The sequence below is a fragment of the Pempheris klunzingeri genome, chromosome 2 (genome assembly GCF_042242105.1).
Source record: "Pempheris klunzingeri isolate RE-2024b chromosome 2, fPemKlu1.hap1, whole genome shotgun sequence".
Taxonomy (NCBI): domain Eukaryota; kingdom Metazoa; phylum Chordata; class Actinopteri; order Acropomatiformes; family Pempheridae; genus Pempheris; species Pempheris klunzingeri.
Window position 1 is genome coordinate 8,440,044 of NC_092013.1, and position 6,679 is coordinate 8,446,722.

Sequence of the window (6,679 nt, forward strand, 5' to 3'; positions counted from 1 at the left end):
AGGAATTATATCTCCCCATTTTTTAGTCTCTCCCTTTTTATTGTTTGCCTTTCTCTCCCTTTATGCTGAATTCACAAGCAGCTGGGATGGATAAAGCATTTTAATGATCCCTAACTGATTTCTGCATTTGCTTTTAACTCGCCTGCAAGTTGAGGCAAGGGCAGTGTGGTTGAAATTTGCACGAGTGGTTGTGGCCGGTGGAGTAGTAATGGAGTTATTACCCAAAATCCTCCACCTCAGTTATGTACAGCGTCCCTCCCCTGCACTCTGAAGTCTCTTTCATTCAGTGCATCATGACCTGGTTTTTCAAAACTCAGCAAACCATTGTAAATCACACCAATTCATCCATTCTACACCAATGAATATACTTTGCTACTACTGCTACTAATATACTTTGCTATGGTCAACTCCTTTATTGGTTTTTCATATTGTTAGAGACACTGATACAATAGCAAAAAAAAATCTAATACAATCTTTCTTCATTTCCCTCAATTTCTGCAGGGAAATGACCAAACTGACCTCAGACCAGTGCCTCAGATTGATCAGGTAATGCCTGCTGCACTACAGGTATGCATAGCTGTTACATCAAATGACTTTCCTCTGCCTTAGAGTGAGATCTTTCCGGTGATTCATCAGTGATTCATTATCTGACGGTTGCTCCCACAACAGAGGGATCTAGCTCACTAGATTAATCTATCTGTCATCGTTGTATAAGGAAGATATATGGTCACTGTTCAACAGAGCAGGGATGAAGTAAGGGAGTGGGTTTGTATCAGCGCTGGACACAGACATTTGTAATGAGAACATCACTCCAAGATCACACTGGGAGTCAGGGGCTATGGTGTTTCTGAGCACAAATCCTCACTTTTTAAAGCAGTTCTGTTAAATAGAGCTTCAGCTGCTGTAGAAATCTTTTCCCTGTCTCGCCTCTCTCACACTTACTGACGTCAAAACACATATCAGATGGTCTGAGAAACGTTTTAAGGCTCACACATGCAAATGGTCATCTATCCTCCGCCCAGGCTGTGATCCACCCACTCTCCCTGCTCAGGCCCACTGCTCTGCTGCTTCTGCTGCTTCCGTGAGACCAAAGCAGAAACAAATGTCTCAGTGCTGCCAACTCTGTGTGTACATGTGTTTGTATGAGTGTGCATGCATGTGAGTGTGTATTCCATGGAAGCCCACTGGGCTGTGGTTCCCTCAGTAGTCCTGCAGCGGCAGTAACTCGATACAGTACACACACATTTTTGTTGCTGATCCAAGCCTGTCTGTGTGCCATGATTTTGGTTCAGTTCAACTTGTTGTAAAACACTGCTGTGCACTGTTAAAGAGGAGAAGATGTAATCAACATCTAATGAACACAGTGTGCCATGTTATGAATGATGGTTTTAAGCACTGTAATGAAGTGGATTTGTTGCTGTGGACTTTGATTTAGCTTCTTAATGGCTTCTCTGTTTCAGAAAAGTAGAGCTGAAAATATCATCTGAAAGCTACAGTACATGCTACAAGCTGATACCAATGTAACTTTTGTAATAATGCCGTTCTCTGTAATACTCTCTTTTTCTTTCTTTCTGGGTCTTTACCCCCCACCCGCTTCATCGCCTATGTAGGAGGAAAAGATGTTTCTTTGTAGGGACTCACTGGTACAAGTTCCACTGACTCACACAGCTGCCCCAAAAGAACTCCCCTCCCTCTGATTTACAGCCAATAGTGGTATTATAGATTTTTTAGTTTTCTTCCAGAGTTATTTACTGGCACTCTTAATCCATTTGTCTGTGTTCTTGCTATTTGTGCAGAGACGTTTAAATTCTGACAATAACAGAAACATGATTGACAGGACGTGACAGGATGTGATTTATGCAATTACCAAATGATATTGAAAACTTTGTCCAACAAATGGTGGTTAAAAGACAGAATCCTGTCCTAAAAGAGTTAAGTTGATTTCACTGCAATATTGTTTGGCTTGAAATGAAAACGTCTTGTTTTTGAGTGGATATTCAATACCTAGTAGGAGTTCTGGACGGCTGCTCAGACTGGCTTTGTATTTTCTAATGACCATTTAAGTTACAGCCCAATTTTTAACCGAAGTCTTGTTAAAATAACTGTGGTTAAATCTCTGCACATAAGTATGTGAGCCTAAATCGTGATGGTGAATGTAAAGGTGTTGATGGTGTATATCAGAGAAAGCTGGACAGTGTTTGCCTTTGAACCAGAGTAAGTGACTCTGTTTGTGAACCCAGGCTGTGTTTGTAGCTCGATAACTTGATAACTGTAAGATAACGTATTGATATGATGGAAATACACTGTGAGCTGCCTAAATATTGTCATTAGAAACAATAATGCTTAACCTTATATATATCTATCAAAATGTAACCAACATTCAAAGAACTCTGTGTGCATAACATAAGCCAAAGAAGCGGGTAATGGTCTTCCTGAGAGAGAGGATTTCACTATGCGATGTAAGTGAGATTGAAAACAAAGTCCATTTTACGCTTCATTGCATCTTATGAAGATTTAAGAACTGTATGCGTCAGAAAAATGTCCTCCCTCTTCTTCTGGTTGAATGAGTATAAAAGACTAAAACTGTATTTTGGACAGAGAACTTTCTTGTGACAGAATTTATTTGCAGAGCTTGAGGCAAGCCAACAAATTTTTTTCTTAGTTTTTCATACTTTAGTGTAATAAGTAATTATTTTTTGTGACAAGTGTTTCACCTTTGCAGTTTGGTGTGTTATGAGCTTATGTGGGCTGATGACTTTTATGTGCATGACATTAAAGTAATCAATCAATCAAATAAGCAATGTGAAGGCTAAGTATAATGAGTGAGAACTAGTGACCTAACACATAAAATATGACTATGATTCTAATTTTCAGACAAATTAATGTGTTTTTGTGTGTCTTATGTGTACTTGAGCGCAAATGAGAAGGTCACTGTTTGAGAGCCGCTGGGTGAAAGAACAAGGCAGAATCGTATTCAAGGTTTCAATAGAATATAGAGATTTTGTCTCTATGTCAACTCACATACTATCAGCTACCAAACAGCGCATTTGTAATACAATTGTCATTTAGAATCATCACAAAACATTGTTGCCAAAGCCCTGACAAAGGGCACAGATTTGAATGGGTTACAAAGGATGCAAAATAGTTGACACTGTAATAGAGGTGCCTCAGGAACACTTAAACAATAACCCCTATAAATGTAGCCACACATGGAGGTTACATGGTTGTCGTGTCATACAATTGTCACATCACAGAAGTATCAGCCATATTGTATGAGTTCTGTGTCTGTTGTGGCATTCCTTTGACCCAAAATTAATAATAAATTGAGTATTTCCTTCTCTAGGTGTCTCTCTGACTTCAGTGGAGGAGGGGAGAGCTGTGTTTAGTGGGAGCCAAGGGCGAGTGGCTTGTCATGTCAGGGGTATTAATTTATGATTTCCATCCCAGCTTCTGACCTCATAACCTCCATTAGAATGCAGCCTTTGTAATTTCATGGTTAATATTCAATAGCCACTTGTCCCCTGCGCCCGCTTTGTGCATGTGAAATTTCTGGGGGGGTGGTGTGTATCAATTTTGATTTGTTGAGTTTCTGCATGTGTGTGTACATGGAAAAGGAAATGAGGGTCGACTACAGCGTGGCTTCCTGCAAAACAGTTGCAGATGTCCAGAGATGTCTCTACTCCCACTGAGGAGCTTGAATTGCTTCTCTGTCTGACCTGAGTGATTTCAATCGCCTCCTTCACACACACACACACACACACACACACACACACACACACACTTTTCTCCTCCTTTTCTCTTTCTCTCTCTCTCTCACACACAGATCTACACGAATGCAGGCACACACACAAACATACAGTAGCTGACCGCTTTATAGGCACTCGCTTGTGGGCCAAATTCTGACCTTCCTATCTGTGAACTCTATACACAGTCGACAAGAAACAGAGGCTGGCCGGTGGACATCACACACACAAATAAGCACGTGCAGAAATACTGAAAACAGGAATTGTGAGCCATAACGTTTGGCCTGTTTCAAGATGCAGTGCAGAAGGAGAATGAGAAGGGAGGAAAGATTAAGGCAGAAGAAGAAGAAAATTTTAAACAGTAAAAGTCCCCTGCATTTCTCCACACATTGATGTATTGGCCTGAACACGCATTCCTACTGAACTACTTTGGCAAGCCTTTAAAAAAACACATTAAAGGGCTCTGTTCTGCATGAGCCCAGTTGTTGCTCTGTTTTCTCCCTCCCACCCCCCCTGTTTTCTCTCTGCTCCTCACAGCTCAGAGACAGCTAATCTGGTGGGGTTATGGGAAAATCTACAGATGCTAAAAGATGACTGGCTGTGACAGTGTATGTTAATGGAGAAATAATAAAACACAGCAGGGAAAAGAGGAGCTACAACAGAAAATCATCCTAATATAGATCTTCTTCTATGTTCCAAACTTTAGAAAGAAGCTAAAGGATTAAAAAAAAATTCCATCGCTATTACTCATACAAAAGTAGATATTGCTACAATATTTGTTTCAAACATTTAGCATGTCAACGTTCAGTTTTTTTATTTTTTATTTTTATTTTTTCATCAAGATTGCATTCACACTACTGAGTTACCACCTAGAGAAGAAGTTTGATGTTTCAGCTGGTTATCCATTCCTTTTTGCTAACTTTAAAAATGTTTATCTGTCTCTTTTACCTAACTATACAGATGCTAGCCATTATTTAGGTAATTATCTAAAGTGTTTATTACTTACCTTTATCTAACTAATTCAATTTGATTGACTAATTGTCACACGCCTTCATTCAGCTAAAGAAGTTCCTCCCGTGGGTACAAGTACCCTGGTTGGTCACTTCTTTAATAAAATTTAAGACAAGCAATAACAGAAGATGACACACTTTGTGTATCATTGTAGAGTGCATTCCCTTAGAGTACAGAGAACAGACAGGCTGGACAGAGTTCGCTTGCTTATAAGTTGAAGAATGAATCTATGTATGCAGCATAGAAGAGTAAGATGCTTGTACAGTTAAAGAAATTTTATCCAAGCATAAATCAATGCTGTAATACAGCTGTCAAAAGCAGAGGACAACGAAAGAACAAGTAAAGAGCAGCCAGGAAAAATGATCTCTCCAGTTATTTAAACTAGTAAACACAAAAAGTGGATGAATTTGAGAAGAAGGCAATGATGAGTGGTGATTAGTATCAGATGATGTGTGTTCTTTCCTTGTTTATACTCGATACATTTAGTCTTACAGATAATCTGAATAGTTATATTGTAAGTGTGACAAGCAGCGCAGGTAGGAAGGTCAAATGTTGAAATATAGTTGAAGCTGTATATTGAATTTCAGTAATTAAACATTATTAGATTAATTTCATTACATTGTTGTATAGGTAATGTTCTCATAGGTTAATGTATAGTAGAACAGAAGGATTTATGTAACCGTCATGTAATAAGGCCATAATGAAATAAGCTTGGAGCCTATGAAAGGGAAGAGAGAATGATACATGTAGCCTGGAGTTCACATTGTTTATTCAGTATTAAACAAAGAGATTTTAATGTGACTTCCAGGAGAGCAACTCAAATGGACATTAAAAGGGGGTAGTGTAAACAAAATGACATTATAGTGGACTACAGTCTAGTAACAATTCAGCTGGGCTGGGATAACTTTCAGAGTACTAGCAGAGGTGACCAGCCTTTTAAATCAATATTCAAATTCCATCTCATAATAACACAATAAACCCATGAAAGTCAACGGTTAGACATTTCTGAAGTCAAGACAATTCTAACAAAAATACTGATAATACTGAGCATGGAAAACATTGAAAGTGAACTTGTTTTCTTCCAGTATTACTGTAAGAGCTTGACTAGGGACAAGGGAAGTATTTGGAAACGAGATGATGACCTGTTTGGTACAAACACAACATCCAACATACGTATCTTCAAATCATCTCTAAAATCCAGAGAATGATCTAAACGCAAGACTGGTGTTCATCTGGGGACTTTCTACATCTAGACAATATTATCCGTCTCCACACCAACCAGTTAGTGTTTTCTACCCCTCCAGACTTCTTCGATTCTCCACAAATTGTGAAGCACTCTCAGTATAGACATAAAGTAGCATTTAATGACTAAGATATAAAAAATTATTCCAACATCATTAAATTAAACTTGAATGGTGTTTTCACTGTTTTTCAGCCAAGCCCTTATCAAAATGTTGTTTCACATGATTTATGTTACATGGCTAAACCTAGCTGTAGTATTGACAGACTTACCACTGCTGCACCTTCTCACTGCACTTTACAGTCCAACAAGACTCTTCAGAAACTCAGGTGAAACTGCTTTTGGGAAACAAGAATTTCACAGGAGGGTCAGACATGTTTATATGATAAACTGCTCAAAAGAGAGTTGCAAACCTATGCTGTCTGTCACCGATGGGCTTTTTATTGACTTTATTTCCCACTTACATCTATGCTAACAGAAAACAGACACAAACAGATAAGCCTGTCTGTGAGCTTCCCACTTATGGAAAGTGGGTTTAGACCTAAAAGATTGCAGAGTCTGTAAGAATCTTGAAACTTGAGTTGGATTGAGTGGGGTTGTAGTAATGATAGGGAACAACATGTAAATCGGGTCGGTTTGATAAACAGTGAACCTATTGTTTTAGCAGTGGAATGAGTCAGTAGGA